This window comes from Haemaphysalis longicornis, unplaced genomic scaffold (genome assembly GCF_048455015.1).
Source record: "Haemaphysalis longicornis isolate Haplotype H1 unplaced genomic scaffold, Haemaphysalis longicornis Haplotype H1 scaffold_5, whole genome shotgun sequence".
Classification (NCBI taxonomy): Eukaryota; Metazoa; Arthropoda; class Arachnida; order Ixodida; family Ixodidae; genus Haemaphysalis; species Haemaphysalis longicornis.
In genome coordinates, this window is record NW_027526385.1 from 86,931,012 (window position 1) to 86,955,523 (window position 24,512).

At 45.8% G+C, this 24,512-nt stretch overlaps 1 long non-coding RNA gene across 1 annotated transcript; it reads left to right on the plus strand.

Moving 5' to 3' along the window:
- Positions 1-1,903: 1,903 nt before the first annotated feature.
- Positions 1,904-17,159, plus strand: LOC144139319 (uncharacterized). The gene is made up of 6 exons (XR_013316147.1): positions 1,904-2,279; positions 3,500-3,634; positions 4,926-4,996; positions 6,156-6,272; positions 13,403-13,531; positions 17,047-17,159. It is a non-coding gene; the product is annotated as an uncharacterized LOC144139319 (long non-coding RNA).
- Positions 17,160-24,512: the final 7,353 nt, after the last annotated feature.

Below are 24,512 nucleotides of genomic sequence, written 5' to 3' on the forward strand. Positions count from 1 at the left end.
AGTCAAGGATGCCAAGAATGCCGATTCGGTCTCCACCCGGGGACCATTGGTTTCTCCAATTTTGGTGTTTATGAATAACAAACTACCTCAACACACAAAAGTAAACAATTCCTTTCCCTTTCACCCATCGTAATCGGTGTCATCGCCTATTCGTCGGAATAAATTAACTCTTGAATCGATTTTAAAGTGAAACTTCAGAGAGAGAGAGAGAGAGAGAGAGAGAGAGAGAGAGAGAGAGTAACCAGTGTCCTCACTGATGCAGTTGTACGCGAAAACGCCCTGCAGGAAAGCCAACTTTCTCTGGCGATGATGCTGAATGATCATGGGTGAAGTGAAAGAAAAAAAGGACCCCGCAGGGCTGGAATTGAACCTAGGTTCCTCGCGTTATGAAGCTGACCTCTATACGGTTGCTTCATTTCGACATAATCGAAACGAAGGCCAAGCAGCAGGTACCAATTCGCGCCGTACACACCAATCCCAAACGTTAGGCCTACACAGCGCACACCCGAGAGTTGCTGTGGGTATTCTACAAAGAGGTGCGTATCTCCAGAGTAGCCCATACTCGCAGTGTGGGATTGGAAAACCAAGGAATCCATCACGAGAAAGCTTCGTGTTCACCCATCATCGTCGTTTGACGGAGGAGTGCATGATTTCTTGTAATTCGTAGAAATAAAAGGTTATTGGCCCCTCTAGCTACAAATATGTCACCCTACCAACCGTTTCTTCCCTCCCTTTTTCTCTTTTTTTACAGCTTTGCAACCTACTTACCACGGCACTATACATTTGGGCGAACTTTGACCAGCTCGAATCCGGTTTTATTGCGTCGACAGATGTTGCCGTGGCAGCTGCGGTCGTGAGTATACAAGCCTGTATGTGGTAAAAATGGCCTCGTTAGCATGTGTGTCTGAGGTGCTTGCCCTGCACACAGCTTTAGTTTTTTTTGTTTGCACGTGCGACGCTGCGCCAATCTTTACCGTTGGGTTGATAGCTTTTATCGAGCCGATAAACAAAGAATGGTGCCCAAACAAGTTCGAGAATGAGCGGAAAACTATTGCGGGCATTGCAGTTTCAATCCTGAACCGTTTTACCTCGTGTTCGTAGGTACCACCGGCCACAACATCGCAAAGTGATTGGGAATTGATTGCTTTAACCCGAGCTAATATTTCGATCATTTCGCCACTAAGTTTCTGCGATGTGATGAGTTATGGTGCAAAAATGGTATCCACAAACCAGATTTTGCAGAGCCAGGCAGCCGAGAAATAAGGATGGGAGCTCCAGATATTGTAAGGCCCATAATGCATCACTGCGGGTTATTGAGAAACCAGATATGGCACAAAAAGAGAAAACAAAATAACCGCGGAGGACGTGTTGAATGCCGCAGATTTTAGCGGGGGAGGGGAGAATTTCTTGACGGCAGTTAAGGATGTAAAATTGAGAGAGTTTAACAGTAAGTTTAAATTAGCCCTTAAGGCCTTAATTTGTACATATTTCGATGCTATTTAATCTTACTTTGAACATAAAAGCGGGAATAGAAATGATGCGCATAAATTCTAGGTGATATTTCTTGCCACAGACGAATAATTTAAAATTTTTATTCTCTTAAAAATGGAGTCATACGCTTTGGTGTACAATTTTAATATTTTATACGCGGGGCTCAGTGTTACTAATCAAATACATCATTGCACAATTGTATCGAACTAATAATTACTTCCTAATTAAAGAACTGAGACCATGCTTTTATCCCCCAGTGAAAAAGCAATGAAAAAGCTATAGCGTCGACCAAGAACTTATCTCTCTAAAAGTGAATATACATATAATTGCATGTCTAGTTTGGTACTTTAGGTTAACTAACAAAGGCACAATCCCGCACAGCTACATATATGGGATTCACTTAAACGAAGGAAGTAACCCTTCCATTGTTCAAACAAGTCTGCCAGCATTGGCCCGAGAGGAAATTTGCCGGTGGATTAGAGATGTTGTTTTAGAGAAATCTTCCTTGGATGATTATAGTTCAAATCAGAAGTTTCTACGTGTTGAAAAAAAAAAAAACAAACTCGAAGGGCAAATTAAATTTAAACAGTAACCAGTGTACCTCACTTGATTTGTCAGTGTCTGTATACCTCGCCCATGCATCCCAGGGCTGGGTCACAATAAGTGCGATATGTCATCGTTGGAGACGATTCTGCGCATCCAATTTGCCGCCCGTGCTCCACGCGTGTCTCTTTGTTGCTGCGTTTTCCGACCTCTTGCTTCTGAGGGAAGGACTACTATCATATCGGGTGAGAACACAAACTTTCTGTCGACATCACTGAGTCGCGGACGTATGAAATCATTGACGTTTCATGAAATATGTTACAGTCTCCGTAGTTATTTTTATTTTCTATTTGCACAGCTGAGTTTCGTAGCAATTGATATCAGTTTTTCGGCATCTTCTAGTGTATCTTCTTTATGTACCTTTTGTGTTGCTGCTATGCATTACTAGCACTGAAAATACGACACAAGCGTCCATCACCCATAGAATGACTCAGTGAGGATCGATACGGGATATCAGCTCTATCGGCCGTATACAAATGCCTGTTGATGGTTTATGTGGCCTCTAACCCCATCGATGACCTTTGTTGAATTACGGCATGCCATATCCACACTGCATATGGCATAAAAACTGCGAAAGTTCCGGTGCGTTCCGAACAGACATTTGCTTCAGAAATCGGGCAGCACTGGTTGCCTACCTGCAATACCGTGTCGTAATTGATATATTGTAACCAGCCTTAAAACAGACTGGCGGGATTCCGTTTTTAAGCGCAGTTACGTACGCACTTAATTTTTTGTACATTTCCATAAGGGATTTGCGCCATGACAATTGTCAGCAGTTTGGGCACGGGGAGCATCTACGCTTTTTCGTGATTACGGATGTTGCTACAGTAAAACCGCCCGGGTCCTTGATGATTATTCTCTATGGTTATTAATACATAAACACACACATACAGGTACGCCGCCTGGGACCTCATGATACATTTATCCACTGAGGGACATAAGCGCCGTGAACGGTTTCCTTAGCACCCCTTTCTTACCTATAGTTCCTTATTGCAGTGTGTTTATTACATATTCCAGCTGTTGACAAATATTCTTTAGTGTTCGTTGTGCTCAGAACACCTGTAGTTCCTTATTGCAGACTGGGTTATTCACATTCCAGGTATTCACAAATTTTCTTTCGTGTTGTATTGCATGTTTGATTCTGTACGTTTTGTATTGTATACATTTGAGGCATTTGCTGCTGCTTCATGGTGTAAGCAAATATCTTGCCGCTTAGGCATTCAGACTTGTACAAATTTTGAGAATTCCCGACGTTTTAAGTTGTATTGTCGGGGCTTTACTTGTTTCTTCTTCATTCTGTATTTTTTCGGTTCAGTTACTGAGTGCGCTGTGAAGTGGCCATAAGGGATCCGAAATGGCCGCATCGCGAGCCTTTTACAACGTAATGCTCTCGTTTTTTTTTCAGACAATTCCTCAACATCACCAAACTTTAATGGCTTTGGAGACGACCTCGCGCTCGCTAGTGACATTTGCAACTCTTGGAAGCTTCCTATGCGTCTGCTTTCGAAGTAGCCCCGTACTCTGCAAACCCCCGTGCGAGGTTAGAGATTTTTTGCCTTAGAAGCCTTTACATCACGGGCACACAAAAGCACAGCCATAACACATGATTAAATACCCGTCTATGGGCTGATATTTTGCTTTTATGACAACAACAGTATACACGAGTGGTTATTGATTTATTTCCCTAGCATGCGCGTTGCTTGCGTATCGGCACGAGCGTAACTACAAAGGCGACAGGTGGGGAGGGGCAGGCATTAACAGCGTGCTATACTAAACGGAAGCTGTTTGAGAGCTTGAAATAGTTCTCGAAAGCCTAAAGAAGTCTTGCCAAAGTATCGAGAAGGCTGGTGAATGTTGTAAAAGACAGCCGAACACCGGCTGAAGTGCTTGAATTACCGCAACAGACAGCTTTAAATGAGTACACATTTTTTAGTCGGAAACGCTCCTAGGCGACCAGCTCAGCATTTGGTGGTGGTGGCCGCGCAGTGGTCCTTGCACGGACGACAAGGTGTTCAAGTTTGCTGGAGTGGGGAGCGGTGCGCAGAGGGTGATTAGCTTGGAGGATGCTATGGATGGCCATGACTACGGTGAGGTATGTTGGGAGAGGGGGCTGCAAAGTGGCCGGAGGTTACCCTTCTCAGAAAATATAAATATAAAGCTTTCGCTCAGCGACTTCAGCCGTACCACCGAGGTTTGTCATACTCGCCGATTGGCTCGCTATAGTCAAAGAGCGTGAGCCTGCATCCAAGGAGGTCGCCTTGCGCAAGGCTTGGTACGCTATGCAAAAGCTCACGCGGAAACTACCAAAAGAAGCTAGCAAACTACAAGCTTGTTCTTTAGAAAAACGAAGGTTAAACGCAGAACTTTTTCCCGTGCAACCTAGGTCAAAGTCGCAGATCAAAATACAAATTGCTTCGACCGTTCGGAATGGCGCAATTGGACTTACGTCGACTTCATAACGCGAGGAACCCATGTTCGATTCCAACCAGGTTAAGAGGCTTTTCTTGAGGCACGTGATGTGCCTTCGGTTATCATCAATTATCACCGTTTGGTGAAACCAATTGTGCGAGGTTTGTTTTTCTGCAGTGCATTTCACGCAACAAACGACGTCATCAGGGAATGCTTCGCTTAAGAAACTGACTGCGGTGCTTTGGCTCATGCGCTGCCAAGTTTGACGGCTCTTCCCCTTGTTATAGACGGGGCTTAGGTTGACCATTAGTGACCCTCAAATCACTACGAATTTGTTCAAGCAAGGCATAACCATCTCTTTCTGTAGTAGTGGCTTTTAAGCACCCTGTTAAACTTGTGTTATGTTCCTGCTTTTTTTTCAGAAGATAAACGAGGCCGCAGACGAAGAAACATTTAGTCCGTGTGCCCGACTCGTTGGATTGTCGGCGATTCTGTAAGTACAGTTTTACTTAGCTACGATGTCTGTTCCTCCAATGGCGAAACATTTGCAGAGCAACGATGCTAATTAAATTCTGTTTACCGTAAAAGCTTGTTAATTCGAACTCGAAGGGGACCACAAAATTGTTCGAATTCATTAAGCGGAGTTCGAATTAGCGGGCGAGCGCTAGAATGAACGCGTCATAGCGCCACACAGCGCGGGCAGAGCACAAAAAAGCCACGTGTGGACTCGTTATTACGAATTAGGCGCTACTACATGTTTGTTGGGCGCGCCACGTGATCTCAGGCCCAGACCGGCGACCGCTGTACGAAGAAATCCTGCAACGGGGTGAGCCGGCGTCCGCTGCGGAAGCGAAATCAGCTGTTGCAGCCGCGTAGCGCGCGCGCTACGCTGCTGTTTTTCTGTTTCTTTGTTTTAGATCTCTAGTAAATTTGGTTTGGCTTGGAATTGCACAACATTGTAATCACTCTGGGCCGACTTCTTCTGCGAGAAGCGATGGAAACCAGGGGATCATAGTTTGAATTAACCGTTCTGGATACCGACGCGTTCGAATTATCGGGAGTTTTCCCCCATTGAAATATACAGGATTGTGCCGGGACCAGGCCATCTGTTCTAATTAACTAAGTTCGAATTAACCGAGTTCGCATTAACGAGCTTTTACTGTATTTATTTACGGGGGCTTGTGCACTTTACGGGTCCTACAGGGGTCATTAGTAGTGAATATTTATGGGATCAACAGGAACACTTACAGAATGTGTACTACATCAAGAAAGGAAAATGAACTGGAAAACAAAAACAAGAAAAGTAGACATTTATCGTTGTTTGATCTCTCGGAAACGACGGATTGCGCACGAGTATCCCAGTGCAGTTATTATACTGCTTTTAAAATATTACGAAACTGCAGGGCGCTAAAACGTGTTTAAGAAAGCATTTAAAGAAGATCGTAAGAACAATCGGCAATGAAGTACAAGGCAGCCTAACTTAGCGGTAAAGACGTGCGTATAGACTCGAAACGATTTAATACCGGCCATGGCCATAGCTTGAACATTTTTGTAAACATACGCTGCACAATTTTGTTCACACTTACTGTTTAAATTCGTACACGTGACGGCCTTTTTATTGTAACGCCCCTTTTTTGTTTCCGTTGCTCAAGGCACATCAGAACTGTAGCGCGTATATCAAAAATTGTTGAAGATGAAATCCGACCCACTCCACGGCGTATGAAGTGCCAGCACCTTGTCAAACGCTTGTATACCTCACTGCAAAAATGGTAAGAGCCCACACAGTAATTATATAATAACAACATGATATTATAACAATAATAGTTTTATCATTTTTGATTGCAGGACTACGTACAGTGGTAATCAGAAAAAAAATGCTAAATTAGCTTGAGTAGCCCTGCTTTTGTTTTTGCGAATGTTGTCACGTTTGCGTATGCCATATTTGTCTAATGGTTGCAAAATTTGCATAGCTGAGAAGTTTTGTTAGCCGTTAAAAAAAACAGCTGCTATTTTTCCAAAAAAGTTGGGTGAAATTCAGCAATCGCCACATACTCTGACAGGAGAAGCATGAATGCCAAGTGTTGACATCGAGAAACCTGGCGACAAGACAAAGATAGGCACGAGTGGGCTACGTCAGGTATAACGACGAGAGGGACGAGGCAGGGCGGCAGGACTTACAATGCACTTTTAGAGCAAAAGCTCTACTACGCTACATCTTTCAAGGTCATTCATAGCGTCGCAACGACGTTGAGCTGCCGGTGCGCAGGCTTGGCTTTGCTGCCTAATCACTTCGCTTGCTAAACTTTGTTATACTTATTGCTTCGCGCGCGCCTTATCGCACAGTGGCGGCTGGGCCATGTGCGCACGTGGTTGAGCGCAAGGGAACCGCGGGATTAGACGAGAGTTTAAAGACTGATATATAAAACACCGTGGCGATTGATTTTAGAGGAGCGATGACTAGATAAACAAACGATTCGCCCACCCGAAAGTGGTGGGGCATTGCTGGCTGCTTTGCCTGTGTTTGGACCCTGAATCTTACCATTGATGGCGCGCCGACTAGGCCGTCGGTGCTTGGGCTACAACGCAAACAAAAGGTTGAATCCAGTCATCGGGTAGATATACACCCCCAACGATAAATCCAGTAGAAGTGTAGTAATGGCTGTATTTACTAACTCCTTACGAACTTGACTACCCTCAAAGCAGTACGCAGGTCCTGCGACTAACTATGGAACATAAATGCGATTTTTAAGTGTAGACCGTGCGCTTAGTAACTGCTGCTTGTCTGATACTAACATTCACTGATAGTAACGCACTTCTATGAATTATTGAACATAATAATTACAACACTTCTCCCACTTGAAATCACAATTAAAAAGTTTTTGCAACTCCACATGCTGACGTGTATATCTCCTCGGATGCGCTCCAAATTCTCCAACAAAATCCACCCACTATCTCTGTGGAACTCGTCTGGGCCCCTGCCCATGCAGGGCTACAGGGGAATGAGGCGGCACACATGGCGGCCCGAGAGCTTACACACCGGGTCGGCATGAGCCCCTTTCCCCACCACGGCGCCAGGTCCACCAGAGACAAGCTGATCACTTTTAACTATATTACAGAGCACTACCGTCTCTCCCGTCGTCTCTACCCACCATCCCATACATCTCTTTCACAACATAAAGTGCGAACATGGAGACTCCTTCAAACGGGAGCCTTCCCAACGAGATCCCTTCTCCACCACATTCGCCCGTCAGAATACCCCTCTCCTCAATGTCCCCATTGTGGTGCGTATGCATCACTCACCCATTGCATGTGGGCATGCCCTCAAGACCCCTTCCCCCAATCACCAGCAGCGAGCAGTGGGAGGAGGCGCTGGGCAGCTCCGACCTGGCCACACAGGAGCTCTTGGTTGAACGAGCTGCTTTAGTCGCCACCAGCCTGGTGGCCACCCTGTCTCCTTAACCCATCTGTTCATAATAACATAACATAACAAAAAACCCATCTGTTCATAATAACATAACATAACAAAACTTTATTTCAGAAGGTGGACGCGTTCATAATAAAGTTTTCTCTCTCTCTCTCTCTGACGTGTATATGCTCATATTAAAATGCATAGTTCTAAAACATTGCTAAAATATTTTATTTTTGCGACAAGCCCACTGACTCTATGAGAGGACTTTCCGCTGCTGGTTATTAGAGCAAGCCACTTAGCCCCCTTAGAAATACGTCTATGTATTTCTAAGGTGGCTAAGTTATACTCGCTATTATCGTGCGTCCCGTTGGTTTTCTTGCTCACTTTATTTATTGTCTAAGTGAGACATGTCCATGTTGAATGTGTCTATGTCGTCTGCGCGCTGTGCCGATCCACATTGTCAATCGTAGCTTTTTACTAGGTTATGCATGGCCAGTTAGTAAAAGCGCTAAGTTCCTAGTGGATACCGTGAGAAGTAACTGGTTAGTGTTCTGTTCGAAAGTCCCACGACCTTTTTTAACAGTGTAGATAAGCGGCAAGCTGCAAAAGCCCACGTGAAGGCGCACTTTCATGAAAGCCTGCGTGCCCGGTCATTGCTTTTGCTCATGATAACTATGTTTAGAAGTGTTAAACACGAGCGATTTTTTCTGCAAACACCTCCTTTGCGTCAGAGATGTCAGGATCAATGTCTTAAACACTCTAAAGGAAGTAATAATCGTTGTGCACATGTGTTGGGCTCCTTCTGACCGACGTTCGACAAACTGAGTCCGCACTGTTGCGATTGGTAGCCAAGTTCCGGCTGTGCCCACTTGTAAAAAATGCACCCAAAAAGACCAAGCCTTCATAATTTAGAGAATAACGTACGTCGCTCCCTACGCCACACTCCGGGCAACAGAACACCGGAAGATTGACACCATCATACGCAAGGCCTACAAACAAGCCCTCGCACTTCCTACCAGCACTTCTACCGCTCGCCTGATGGCTCTGGGCGACATCACACCCAGAGCCATCCCCTAGACGAACTTACGGAAGCGCACCTGAATGCCCAAAAAGCGCGACTAAGTACTACGCGCCAAGTACTCTCGAACGTGGGGTTCATGTCGCCAACGGAAACAGATACTGCGGTAGACATACACTGGGATATAAGATCCAAGCTAAACGTTCCCCCTCTGCCAAGAAACATGAGCCCCCAGCATCACGAAGGCAGAAGAACGGCGAGGGCGCTGGCCCTCGAAAGACAATACGGCGACTCGAGTACGACAGTCTTCACCGACGCAGCGGACTACGCGCGTGCAAACACCAAAACAGCGGTCGTCGCCACCCCCACTTCTCTCATTACAAGTGTCACCCATCGTAAGTCCAGCATCCTCGAAGCAGAAGAAGCGGCACTTGCACTAGCCATAACGCAGACCCAAGCCACGACCATCATTACGGACTCAAAAGCGGTGTGTCGAACGTACACGGCTGGAAGAATTTCTATGGTAGCCGCAGGAATTATAACCCAGAACCCCCCCCCCCCCCCCCCCCAAGAGAACAGTCAAGGTTATCTGGACACCTGCTCACTCGTCTCTTTGCGGTAATCAAGCGGCGCACGCTTACGCCCGAGAACTTGCTCGCCGGGCACCGCAAGAGGATGATGAGAGGACCCGTCACTCACTCATCACATACAACGACATCACCCAACACTACATGCTCACACGACGCACCTTCCCGCTGCCGGCCGACCAGCTAACAAAAGAACAACGAGTCACCCTTCGACGGCTTCAAAACAACACATTTCCACACCCCACGCGGCTACACACCATCCACCCCACGTTATACTACCCCCTGTGCAAATACTGCGGCAGCCAAGCTACGCTATACCATATGGTTTGGGCCTGCCAGTCAAACCCAGACCTAGAGCCAATCCCTAATGCAACTCACGAGCAGTGGGAGAGTGAGCTTGCCAGCTCAGACCTGAGTAAGCAGCTTTGGATCGCTGAAAGGGCGAAGACGGCAGGCCGCACCAACGGAGTCCTAGAATGAGGACCCCGACCACGACCCCGCTTGACTTCACTGTTAATAAAGTTTGCTCCTCCTCCTCCTCCCAAAAAGTGCATGCATTGCAATTATTAGTACCAATGTCTCTCTGTACAAATCATACAAACACTAGGAGTAGTAGTAAATTATTATTGAGCCATAAAGTGGGAGGGGTTCCCTAGTTCGGGAATTCAAGTTATTACCAGACGACGGATGCCCGGGATTTCATTAGTTGCTGGACGTACAGGCGGAACCAGGTGATCAGGTTCTTCCACACCTGTCTCAAAGAAGGGAATAAGGGAAGGAAAGTGTGGTTGGTCTGGGTTATGTGCACACTCTTAGCATGTGTGGTAGTGTCGTGCGGGCTGCTTTGCGAATGAGCGCGAATAGAATGCCGCCCTCCCGTCTTGGTTGTTATCGGTTTTGTGCGAGACACTCTCGCAAACAGCAATCAAGACCGCAAAGAAGAACGCTGCGTCTCTCTCATCTTCACAATACTCCTCGAAGTTGAGGTCCGACACCCCGTCATATACCTTATTGCTATCCTGTGTTCTGCTCAACTCGGCTAACTGGGCACGTCAAGACGGACACTGCAGCATCGATCATGCATGACCTGCTCGTACCAGTGTTTGTTTGTACCATTCACCAGAGAAGATAATGCATCCGCTCTTGCTTTAAAGGTTACCTGGGGCATTCGAGGACCTACCTGGGATTTTTCGGCGCACAATTATGCACCCTTCACTCCACAGACCTGCACGGTACCTTTAGGACGCCGCACGGACTGACCATGCATGATGAAGCGGTTCTTCACCGGGTGCACCTGAATGCCGCTTATGCGAGACATTGTCGAATCAAGTTGCAACAGCCGACTTCCCGCTGTGCGTGCTTTGTGACGGGCGTGACCAAAATCCTGTCATACGTAAATGCACAGGTATTCAGCATGTACAACATCCATCTTAGTGTCCCTGCACCATCTGCTCAGCGGAAGATTGAAACTAAGAGACATGTTAGGCTCCTGGTCAGTTTCCAAACGGGCATCCCAAGCGACAAAAGCTGTATTAAATTTCCTGCGAAGTATAGCATTGGATAAGTGTCTCTAAACTGGTTTACGCAAGCAAGAGCATCATCGCCAGTATAGTCATTATTATAAAATTCATCAAATTCATTTTATTTATACAGCTGGTGTGATAATATACGTTCATTTGTTAGCCTATCCTCTCTGCAGTACTATTAATGACCATTCTCTCTCTCCCTCTTCTCGTAACACCCCCCACACTCCTTCACTCATAAATTATTCCACAAAACGAATGTTTCAGTTACACGTCATTGAAAACATTATTTCCCCATAATTTGGCTTACACGTTTCGGTTCTTCAAAACGCATTTTGAGTAGATTAGGTAATAGCAGGCTTCATTTGAAAGATCCAAACATGACCGAAACATTGTACGTGTACGGTCTCGTCACTTGCATATGCATTTCTAGCAGATAAATTATAAAAAGGCCCCCTATTCAGGATCATATGCGTCAACAAAGTATATGAGTTTGTGCATGTATGTATGTGTTCTAAAGCGAAAAAAATTACGCCCACCTCCTCTCGCGGGAACCCTGGTGTGATGCGACGCTGAAGGGGGTTCCATTGTGCGTTTCGTCGGGTCGATTACTCGAATTGCGTGAGCAATCGTTGGGTAATGCGCGCGCGCGCGAGAGAGAGAGAGAGAGCAAGCGTAGCGCGGATGACCGTCGACTGAGAGACAGGCCGGAGTGCGGCACTCCGCTTGTATGCGCAGCGCGCTCGAAGGAGAGGAGACCACGGAGAGAGAGGGCGCTGCACATGCGCACAGCGCGCTTGCGCCGCGCACAGCGCCGCCCACCGGCGGAGTGAGAGAGCGCGGCGCACTGCGCGCGCCACAGATGTTGGGGGAGAGGGCGCGCTGTCACGGCGAGAGGAGAGGGGGTGAGCGGAGGAGAGACGCAGCTGTGCGGACGCGGACGACGACGACGGCGGACGCAGGACAGGGCCGCCGCTAAGAGATGCTCCTCTCAGCGTCGCATCTAAAACAGCGCTAAACAGGGACGAAAGAAAGAATATACAGAAACCAGCGCTGAAGTGTTCGTGTGTGTGTATTCTTTCTTTGGTTCCTCTTTAGCGCTATTTTTTCGCCTTAGGACGCAGAACCAGCTAGCCCAACTCAATATAAGTCGTTTTCTTAGGCATCACAGCCGTCAATGCTCAAATGAACTTAAGTTTGCTCACGCATTTCACCTAAATTCAGTTTCAGTTTATTATTCATTCCAGAAAAGTAGTACAGTAGTAGTATTATACAGACGACGGTCCCAAAGTTAAAAACTGTAACGGGACCCTCAATCAATTACAACAAACGATAAATTAGATCAAGTAAACAAGCAACATGTAATACGTGTGAATGGCAACCAATTATACAATATATTGGGGTGAGTAATCATTATAAGCTAAGTGACACATCAGGCAACGAAAAGAAACGCAAAGAAAGAAAGAAGAAAAAATAGAAAAAAAAACGAAAAAGAAAAAAATCCCATCTAGTTTAATGGCGGACATTGTAAATCAAAATACAATTACTTCAATTGCATCACCAAAAACCCAAAGCCCCCGAGAAAAGCCCATAAACAGGAAGCTAATAATTTAACAGAAGACTTTTAAGCGACTTTTTGAATGATGACAAAGTAGACATTGATTTAACAGAAAGAGGCGTGTCATTCCATAAAGAAATGGCCGCGAAGGCAGAGGTCATTTTCCCATAATTAGTGCGCGAGGCGGATAGCAAAAAGTTAAGGTTGGTTGCAAATCTGGTTACATTGTTGTCTCGTAAGAAAACTGAATAAATAAACTCGAACGGTAGCTGTGCATTTCGTAATTGAAACAAAATAATGGCTACGCTATAAAAAATAACTTACGTACAGGTAGGATTTTATTGTCTTGGAGTAGATCGCCTGCACTGGAGTAAGGTGAGCTATTAGTGACAACGCGGACCGCTTGATTTTGTATGTTCTGAATGCGGGAAAGATGACAGTCATACGTGTTTCCCTAAGCAGCAATATACCGTACATGATATGGAAATGAATGAAGGCGAAATATAGAGACAAAAGTACGTTTATACGAGAAACTTGACGAGCTTTTATTACAGCCCGAATTCCGAAGGAAGTTTTCTTTCTGGGGTGATCAGTGTGGAGATTAAACTTCAAATGGCCGTCAAGATGTACACGTGTAACCCTAATATCGCATGCTAAAAAAGCGTCTCGAGCCATCCGTCTTGGAAGACCGGAATGGGTTGTGATTTTTTTTGCATTTTGAAACTTTTTTACCACTCTACGATAAGGGATCCTACAGCGAAATGAGTAGTAAAGCTCTGCCAGTGATCACTGATTTTGTTCCAGGACTGGCCCCAGAGCCGGAACACGTGTCACGGTCGCCTTCGTGCGTGTGTTGTGGTGCGAGGTCCTCTGGGTGATGCTGACGGGGTTCGCTTACTTTGCCTGTTTACTGGTTCGTGTGCCACTTCTCGAGTGAGTTTGCCAGCAACAATGCTTTACCACCATGCTACCTCTCATCAACGTAATCTTTTTTGCTATCAATGTATGTGATACCAAATACCGCGTTTATTTGGCGATGCAGAATAATTACTTGCTACCTGATGCGAAAAACCCGCCGCTGTGAGAAGCGGATGACAGGAAAATCCCAAGTGCCTTCAATAAAAATAAAGAAAAACATGGCACGAATGACAATCGAACTTAGGAAGGGACAGGCGATGGGCAAGGGATTTACCACTACTCTACTCTTACTCCGCTTCAGCAAGTGCGACTTTCGAGGTACACTTAAGTCGATTTACGTTCTTTAAATGTGAAAACGTATGGCTTCCCCTAGCCATACTTCAACATCTACATCGCGCTTGTGCATGCTTTTTTTATAAGGCTACCATAAAAATTGGCCACGTATCTGCTCCTTTCGCTGCAAATGTCGTCAAAAGATGGTCGTCTTCTGCCGTCCCTGCCGTGTAAATATCTCCCTTCTCTGACCCGCCTACTTCTCCCCTTCTCCCCTTCCGGTATGGCTCTTGCCACGATAAAAACAGTGGAAGTTTTTTCAAGTAAATTGAATTTTGCCGCGTTCCACTGCTCGTGCGCCATGTACTTGAACATTTTGTTAATGTTAGACATTTCGGAAGCTGCCACGAAAGGTCGCCGCGAGCGCATGTTTTAATTTTGTCCCAAAAGATATTTTTAAGACGTATTATATATTTGTTGCCGCAAAAATCGAGTAGTCTTATAATGTTAAATAAAAAAAACACTGCACATATCACTTATGCATTGATGACGTGCCTCAAATATGCCCATGTTTGGTTGTTTCTTAGCAATGGGCACGTGTGAACTTTGCCACCCAAGTTATTACATTAGAAATGTTTAGCCTATATAAACGTTTCCTTAAACAATTCTTTCACCTTTTGTCCAGGAGGTTTAATTGAGCGACAGACAGACAGTTAGACACACCAAACATTTGGCGTTTAGTAGCTCTAGAAAGACTATCGTATTTAATACAGGCTCGTAGCTCCTGAATACGAAGCACCGAATGGTCCTCGGGCAGATTCTATATTCACTCAAGGCCGCTCGGCAGCGAAAATGACAGCTGCCGTTTGGTGTTCAAGGCCGGTTCATCGGTTCCTTTTTGAATGCGGCAACCCACCCAACCGCAATCACCATATACCGACTCAGAAAGACTGGCCAGTAGAGAGAACACCTGCCGTCAGGGCATCACGACCGATTAACCAACTCTGTTGTTATGCTTTGCATTCCAAACATGTGTGCAGCCTTAGGTGTCCCAGTAATTTTTATAAGCTGCGCAAGTGACGCGACTTTCATAGTTCAGAAAACACGGTTTCTCGTAATGGATGGTGAAGCACTTTGCACGCGCAGTAATTGGGCCATAAGAAAACAAGAGCCTCCAACGTATCTCAGCGGTGCATGGAGTTATCATGAAGTAAAATGGAGAGACGAGCTAGTTGCTGCACAAACATCGTTGAAATTAGGCGCAAACTAGAGACACGGACAAAAAAGGAGGATGACGCCGGCGCCGGTGCGGTCTTCCTTTCTTGTCCCTATCTCTTGCTCGCGCTGAAATTTCAACCAGGAGTAATTATATTGCATCTCAGAAATGGGAGTATTAGAGGACTGAAAGGCCAAAATATTTCTGGATGAACTGTATCATAAAAAGTGCACAACAAAAGTTTCAGTCGAAATAATCCTGACGATAGCAAACCTCTTCAAAGACCCATTACAGTCTAAATATTTTCTTTGCAAATGCGCTACTTTCCTCATATTTTGGGAACTTAACATGCCAGCAATACTATATTTTTGGTTACACTAGAGGTACCTAACTTTAAAAGCGAAAACGCCCGTGTGTTCGCGTACGTTAAAGATACCCAGGCGGTCAAAATTAATCCGGAGCCCTCCACTACAGCGCGCCTCAGCGTCTGTGTAGCGTGGTGTCTTAAACATCTGAATCAATCAATCAGTTACCTCACTCTATTATGGCCTGACCTGAAATTTTATTCATACCATCAAGATAGCAAGCATTGCTCTGTTGAATGCGTTTCAACTAAGTTTGTAAAGCGATAGCGCAATGCCAGCCATGCCGTGGTTCAACCACGTTCGTCCAAAACGATAGCCCGGTTTTGCTTGCTTTTCCCTGTTCCGCCTTCTTATTTCTTTATGCTTGGTTCTGGCGAATCGGCTGCCGGACAGCCGCTTTTGTAGCAGCAACTACCGCATCTACAATTGAACCATCCGCAACACATGAACGCTGCTCACCGCTGTCCCCGCTTTCCGCGTGAACGTGACCGGCAGAGGCGCTGGCGGAATAGAGCTTCTACCTTAGCTGAGCCTGAAGGCCAGGGTTACAGAACAAGGCTCTTTCTAAATCTGTTCCAGGAGTAGAATCGTTTAAAAAAACTAGTTCTTGGTATACCGCAAAACACGTATGCATAGACGTCATTCGCATTGTATAAAAAATTGCCGCCATCTGCTTCATTCACTGTAAACGTCGTCCAAATAACATGTGCCGCCCCTGCTACGTAGCTTTTTCTGTCGTCACACTCTCGCCTAACGGTCGTTTCCTGCCCCCTCGCTACTTTGATATTTTCTTTGGAGGGTTTTGAATTCAAATAAATGCTCAAGTGCCCTCTACTGGGCAGCGCGCTTCCTTTTCTTCATCTTTTGTTGCTCTGTCAGGAATAGCACTTGCTAGAAACTGTGTTTTGTGTTCGCTTTTATTTCAGCCTTCTGTGCCATTTTTAACACCGTGTTCTTTTTTTTTATCATTTGCAATCGTCAAAATCAATCCAACGTGTGTTCTCTCGTACTCTGCGAGGCGGAAGCTCTCGGTTGTGTACGGTTTTGCCTCGAATGCTGCTGAAGATTGCTCTGAGTTAAATAAAGTGGGCATGTCTGAGCCATGGCCGCAATCTTAGTAGTTTGAAATTATTGTGCCTATAGCCTTAGTACTTTGAAACGGCTCTGCTTTCACACTCAAGTATTCTTTCACTTTGGCTTCGCGGCACGCAGACACACAGCCAAAGGTTTCGCGTATAGGTAGTCCAAGAAAAAAAAAATTGTCTGCAAAAAGACTTAACAAGCGTTAATTATTGCTATACTCAGGCGGTAGGACCAAGCGGAACCAGAGGCAACACTGCAGTTTTGCAATCGTTTTCAATGGCGGTTACTGTTGTGAAGGCCACCAATCGCACAAACTAACCCTGGAGGGTTCATAGGGAGAACGTGACGAAGTGCCTGGTTGGTTGTCAAAATCTTTTTAATGCTTAGCACAACTAGGCGAAGTTTTTCTAAAAGTGGCACATTTTTTCTAACATCAGAGCCTTCCGAATGAACGGTTACATTGTGTCTTCACCATCTCAGTATGATTTCTGCTATGTCCCTGCTACTCCTAGTGCACTGTCACGAAGAAACCCGAGTTGTGTGAGAAAAAGCATTTATTTTATGCATTTTAAAGTCTGGCCCCTCCAATACAGAACATTGATTGAAGACAGCGCTAACCAAGGCATCAGTGCCGTGATGATGCTCTTCATAGCGGCTTGCACTGCAGAGGTCTGTCTTGCTGGGTTTATGGAGTACCTGACACGCCGACTAGGTCTTCAACTGAGGAGTTTGCTGCATGCGGCGCTGTTCTCGAAGGTATGTATTTACAGCACTCCTCACAAAGCACACAACTTGGTTCACTTGTGAGAAAGCGCACAGGTGTGAATTTTTCGAAGTGCTATTTCGAATAGATTGCGCAGTTTCAACTGTGTGCTTCATTTTTTGATGGTTTAAATGCAGTTTGTGCTCATAGTTCATCCGCAGTGTGCCGCAGAAGAGCCTTAGGCTACCTTAGGCCACTCCTTAGGCCACTCCTTAGGCCAAACACCTTAGGCCACTCAAAAGTGCAGCAATCCCTGATATAATGACATCACACCCGTTTCCACTTAGTAATCACCCGCCGCGGTGGCTCAGTGGCTAAGGTGTTGCGCTGCTCAGCAATTTTAGAGACGATTTTAGAGACGAAGTTTAGAGACGATTGTTCTTCTTGGGCTACTCAAATGCGAAGGTTTTGGTCTGTCTGTCTGTCTGTCTGTCTGTCTGTCTGTCTGTCTGTCTGTCTGTCTGTCTGTCTGTCTGTCTGTCTGTCTGTCTGTCTGCCCGCCCCTCGATTCAGCGTTCCAGCTAAAAGTTGAAACAATTTGTCGAAAAAAAGTTCTTATAGGAAGAGTCGTTCCGTTCCAACAAAACCTCAGGCACATTTCAGGCAAAATGCAAGTACATAACACTGACTTCACGAGTTCCTTTAGTTAAGGATACACGCTGGGTTGATTTTTACGATAGCAAGTGAAAACTTAACGCTCGAAATGTCGCAGATAGGCTCCAGAGTAGAGAGCTCACGCGCTCGTACTGTTCCAGCCAGAAGAAAAAAACCAAAAATATATAAAAAAAGATAAGCGCTGTCCCAACAGATCGCGCAGTCAGGGCTAAGGCTCGAAAATTGAATTGAATTGAAGAAAACCGTCATCTATGCTTCGGCTCCACTTGGCGCTCATCTTGAGTCGGGTTTTTTACCAACTACCTGTTTTGTCTCCGCTGGAGTACCAGTATGCTCGTCTGGAAGTACTGCATCGACATCCCTAGGAGTTCACCGGGGGCGGCAAACAAAAAGGTCCTTGACGAGTCCCAAAGGTCCTTGACGTCATACAACAGATGGCCACGGCAGTTTATTTTCTGTGGTCACGCTTGTAACATAGCAGCAGATAATTGCGTGGCGGCGGTGACGGCCGGGAAGGGGATAACTCAACGAAACTTGCATTGAAGCAGAGAGCTCAACTGTATTGTTAAAAGCGATTGAAAAAATAAATAGACATGGCAAGAAAGATTGTGTGATGTTACTTAGTTTAACACACGCCTTTCGCTCGCTTTTGTAGCCTTTGGATCAACTTTACTTGATCGCTTTGTGGTGTTAACGCCAATATGAAATTTTAAAAACTGTGTTTTCGCTTGGCAGCCTCAGCTGACGTACTAATTTTTATAATACATGCCAAGTGTTTTTATATCTTCTGTGCGCAATATTTAATAGATTGGTTGCAATCTTTATAGGCTACGCGTCAAATTACACTGCATGTCATCATAGCTATACGTGCATGCGTCACTGATTGCTTACGTTTTGCTTAGGTAAAAAAAAACATGGCGAATTCACTGGGGACCTATAGTAAAATAGTAATAGTTTATTTTTCATAAACTGTACAAGGTTATGGGGAAAGAAAGGGAAAAAGTTGCACATAAGCAACTTGACTGGCCCTTACAACCCGTCTAGAATAGTGCCCTTATTCTACCGGGATGGCCATCTGCATAGCCTCGGCTGCAGCCACTATGGTGACGGGTAATTGTACAACACCGATAGTACGGTGTGTGTGCAGTTATTGTTAATTGCAATGTTGGTCTCACTTCAAACAGCTCAGAACCCTGACAAAATAACCGTTTATTGGCTGTGACGACAAAGGCTGTTATCGTTTATGCTCTCATTTGCGTTTTTCCCCCAAGATGACTCGCATGAGTGCCAGCGCATTGTCCGAGGCTCCAGCGGGATACCTTTTGTCTGTGATGGCCGTCGATGTCGAAAAGCTCAACATCGCCATCACCACTTTCGCCCGAGACGCGTTTGGCCTATTCAGCCTTCCTGTTCTTTTGTGGATGCTGGCCAGCCGAGTGGGCGTCTTGCCGGTTGCCGGCTGTGTGGCATGGCAGCTAATCAACGTAATCCTGTATGTCGTAGCGTCGAAGCTGCAGGCACGTCTTTGGGTGAGTGGGCTGTCAGTGGGGGCATTCGATTTATCTGCTGTCGGCTGCGTTGGCGGTTTGCAATTTGTTGGGTACACTAGACATGACACTTTTGAAGCAGGAAATTCTAGTATCTTTTACAATGTATGAAAAACACACACTTTATGGCACGGACAGGCGCCACAGGATGAATGATTCTTGTTTCAAGAACCTCCAGTTGTTTTCCTCAATCGTTCTTGCCTCGACTAATGCCAGCCATTGCGTTTAGGTGCTTAAGACCAGCCAGCTCAGAGAAAGTCGGCCCAGTGAACATTTAGTGGCGTTTTTACACGATACTCTGCCATGCGGAACCGTTGCTCATATGCTCGGACGTGGCAGCACGGCCCATATAACACGGCCCACGGCGCTGCTGTGAGTGTCTGCGGCTAACGGTTAAGCAGATTGGGTAGTTACCATCGCTTCCAGTTTGCCTGTATTATATTTGCGTATGCGTCCTGATTCGCAGAGCCAAAGGTTATACTTAGCCGTCAGTTAAATCTCACGTAATGATACCATCACTACGATCACTAATGGTGGGTGTCTGCGAACTATTTACAAGTTATAAGCTTCCTATCCCCACCGCCACCCCATGAGGGATTTTTTGCGATGTTGTTTTTTAATTTTTGTTGTCCAATCAACAGAGACGCATCAATCGCTACCGGGATGAGCGCTTAAGCAAAATTGCGGACGTCCTTTCGTGCATACGGCTTGTGAAACTCTACGCATGGGAAGAAGCTGTCACCGAGACCGTGAACAGATGTCGCAAGAAAGAAGGTCTATTCATGTTTCTCACCAACATGCTTGATGGCTTTCTTGACTCGCTACAGAACTCGGCCACCTCAGTGGTAAGCCCACTCTAACTTGTACTTTCTGTTTCCTGCGACCTCGTTCATTTGGTGTGGGGACAAACACGCCCCTTCAGCATTCCACAAGTAGGTTATGGGCAGCAGACGGGAACTGGTGATCAGGAGAAAATGAGAGTAGAATGCATGGGAAGGACGGCGTCGAAATGCCGATAATGGTGCACAACCAAAGGTGCGACGCGGAGCCAATGCCGCTCTCAATTCTAGCTAACGCGACCACTCACGCGATTAGAACGCCAAGAACATTTGACAGAGTATGCGCATTGCGGTGCATGGCATGCGCATCTCGACGAGTTCGTGAAGCAGAAGATTGAGGGGCTCCCGCATTCTGAGCGATCCTCCATGGGATCTTTTATTATTTTTTAACGACGAAAGTCTTTCTTGGGCTATCTAAACGCTAAAGTTTAGATAGCCCAATCAGGCGGTCGACCAAAAGTGAAAAGGACTCTTGAACGAAACGTATAAATAGGCAAAGCATTTATGAACTACTAAACCTGGGGCAGTGTTCTTAAATGTCAACATTGATAAGCAAAATGAATACATTTGGCATTTGTTAGGCAAGACTTCATTACACAGGTGATATGTGCATTGTTCTTTTAAGTAAAATTACCTGGCTGCTTGATTTTTGGCGATCGCAAATAAAACAATCCTCTTGTGGAAAAATGCTTTGACCTCCAAATACAAAACAACGCGCGCATCCTCGCTGCAGTGTTCAAAATTCTAAATTAACGAAAGGTTCCACTAAGTGGCGTGATCAAAAGAGAACAAGAGAAAATTGAATTGACTTAGGCAAGTCTTCACTCTCTTTATCGTGGGAGCTAGGAGCGAAATGGAGGGGAGAGCGTAAGAGGCAAGCGGGAAAGAGAAGAGAGGCATTTGCGTGGCATGGTCGGCAGAAGACTATTGTTTTTGAACGGAATTCGCAGCGAAGTGTGCAGACACGCCGCCATGATGATGATGAATAAATCTTTATTTGTCAAGCTGGTGCAGATGTTAGGGCACCCGGCCGGTGGGGGGCTTCCCTATTCCGGGATACCCTGAGCTCGGCTGGCGGTCCAGGCCCTCTTCACCAGTTCACTCTGGGTCCCAAGGTCCGGGCTCGACAGGCGGTTCGCCCACTGCTTGTAGAAGGGGGAGGTTATTGGGGCAAGGCCTGGGGTCTTCTGGCACTCCCAAATCTGGTGGTACAGTGTACCGGGCGTTGGACAGAAATTGCAGGTAGTCGGGTATTGGGTGGGGTAAATCGCATGGAGTAGGGTTCTGTGGGGGTACATATTTGTCTGTATTCTTCGAAGGGTGGTGGCTTATGCTCTTGTTAACTGGGAATTCGGAGTCGGGAAGGTTCTTCGGCCTTGACGGTAGTAAATGAGAATGTCAGCATACCTGACAAGCGATTCTGTTTTGGGGGACACGCAAGCGGTGTTTGTCCCTCTATGGTAATGGCCCGGTGTATAAGCGCGCGCGCCAATTTTAAAGCAAAGCCTTACTAATCTCTTCGAGCGGTTTCGCAGTCACTGGGACTTCGATCTTCATTAGACCGCAGCTGCGCCGTACCTTTGGCAACGCATCACGTGACTTGTCGGGCTCAGCTTTGCCGACGCCCGTGTTCACTGCCGCCGCCGCAGCCGGCTTAGCGCATGTGCTCTCCGACGCTGGTTCGCGTCTGACCACATGACTCACCGCGTGCATGGGAACTCGGCCATGGATGAGAGCGATGTCGGGTCGTCTCCTCTGATCGTTGCGCGTGAGCTGGAGGCTTATGGCCGTCGTCGGCAAGCGCCGTGTGACCACCCCGCGGATATCGCCCGGCGAGCCGTTTGGCTTTGAAAACGCCGGAAGCGGGGCCATAATAGGAGACAAAGGCAGGCTTTGAACGAATAGTATTATAGTTACAGATAAATGAAAGGTTATCCAAGTGAAACCAAGACTTAACCAGGATAAGCCAAGCTTTCGCTTTGCATATCCAGCGTTAGCTGAGCTAAACCACAGACATTTCTTTGGCCGCTCGCTTAGCACACCCACAAATATTATCATTTGGCCGCCACCATTTGCGTCGATACTGATATTTAAAAAAAAGGCTGAAAACGAGGTGTCAGAATGGTAGTTGTCCTCGTGTGGTATTAAGCGGAGATGCATCACATCGAAGACAGGTCGCTCTCTCCAGTGGTGCTTACTAGTAGCTCAAACTTGCAAAAAAAAAGAGAAATAAAACCAACGACAATAGCGCCAAATTCGCAACAGGCTACCTTTGGGAACCGAACATTGTTTAGGACCGTCGGCCATTAGCATCAAACAAATAATGCTAAGCCCTGCATTTTTTGATGTTCTGCAGATGTGTGGTTTCTGGTGGGTTATTTTGTACGGGGAAGCCAAGGATATATTGCAGCGAATGTAATCACATTTACGTGAAAAAAGCCGTAGGCCGACCAAGACGGCACCAAATGGAGACCAGAATTCAGTCCGTATTCTTTTCTGCTCTTGCTACCATCTCGCGGGGAAGTTTTGTCTGCGTGAATAGGAACCATGTGTCCAACACATGGACATTTCTTTATTCTGCTTTTTTGCAGATGACAATTATACTTTTTGGGACGCTTGTAGCTGTAAATGGGTCAGCCAACTTGACCCCCGCGTACTCATTCTCTTCCCTCTACATGGTCTCCATCATGGAAGTCACGCTCATAACCATGGCTACTAACCTACGCTTCAGAAGTATGGTGCGTATGCACATTATGCTTGCATTTGGTTGAAAACATTCGAGGTCAAGCTTTGTTTAAAAGTGGATATGTGTGCATTGTTTTATCTGTTCATCTGTTTATATGAAGAAAACTAAAGTAATGCTCAATAGCCTCTGAAAAGCAGAGCAGTTTGAGATACGTGGAGAGGAAGTGGAAGTGGTAAGCGAAGATATCTACTTAGGCCAAGTAGTGATACCGGATCTCCACTATGAGGCCGAGATAATTAGAAGGGTAAGAATGGCGTGGAGTGCATTCGGCAGGCATTCTCAGATAATGAATGGCACCCTACCGTTGTCCCTGAAGAGGAAATTGTATAACAGCTGCATCTTACCGGTACTCACCTACGGGGCAGAAACTTGGAGGCTCACTAAACGGGTTCAACTTAAATTGGGGATGACTCAGCGGGCAATTGAACGGAAGATGATAGGCGTAACATTAAGAGATAAGCCGAGAGTGGAGTGGGTCAGGGAACAAACGCGTGTTAAGGACGTATTAGTAGAAATTAAGATGGAGGAATGGGCGTGGGCATGGGCATGTAATGTGAAGGCAAGATAACCGTTGGTCATTAAGGGTAACAGAGTGGATTCCTAAAGAAGGCAAGCGTCGCAGGGGGCGGCAGAAAGTTAGATGGGCAGATGAGATAAAGAAGTCTGCGGGGATAAATTCGTCGCAGTTAGCACATGACTGGGATAATTGGAGATCAATGGGAGAGGCCTTTGCGCTGCAGTGGGCGTAGATACGCTGGTGATGATTATGATGATGATTTATACTAACGTTTCGACAGGGATTAGTCTTGTTCTGAGATTCGTTCATGACGTTTCAATATATATTTGTTTCGCTGTGACCACTCAATCGCATAGTTAATCTTATAGCCAGGAATCTTTTTTTCTTATAAATATATATATATATATATATATATATATATATATAGTGCGCGCCGATTTGAAATTTTGTGTTTCTTAAAACTGACGACATGAGCCAGCTCATCAGTGATTTTGCGAATTAGCTTAGAAATCACTGGCATTTGTCAGCCCCTGTCGTTCAAGGGACTTGACAATGTCCTGTGCTTTCTCGCTACGCTCTGAAGCTTCTCTCTGTCATTGTTTCCAGAGAGAACGTTGACGCGGCATTTTCTATGATTAGAATAATCAGTGAAAATTACAGGCCAAATTTTTCACAACCGGCGATTTCCGAGAAATAAACTTTGATAAACGCCGAATTTTGGCAAGAACCTAAACACCGAAAAATTTCCTCCAAATTTAAAGAAAAATGAACATCGGAACAACGGAGTGCTATATATAACTCATGATACGGTGAGACATGCCATTCCCAGCTTGATGGGGCACATTGTTTTCAGAGTGAATCGAAATATTTTACACAAAATCGTAGCGAAACATTGCGGCGACTCGTTGCCTAAATGTGTTAGGAAAATGTTTGCAGCGTATGCCATTCCGGGGAGCCTAACTGCAGTAACTGTTCTTGTTGCATTAATGAATGTTGTTCTAATGGTGCTCAGGCATGGCAGGGATTGAAGAG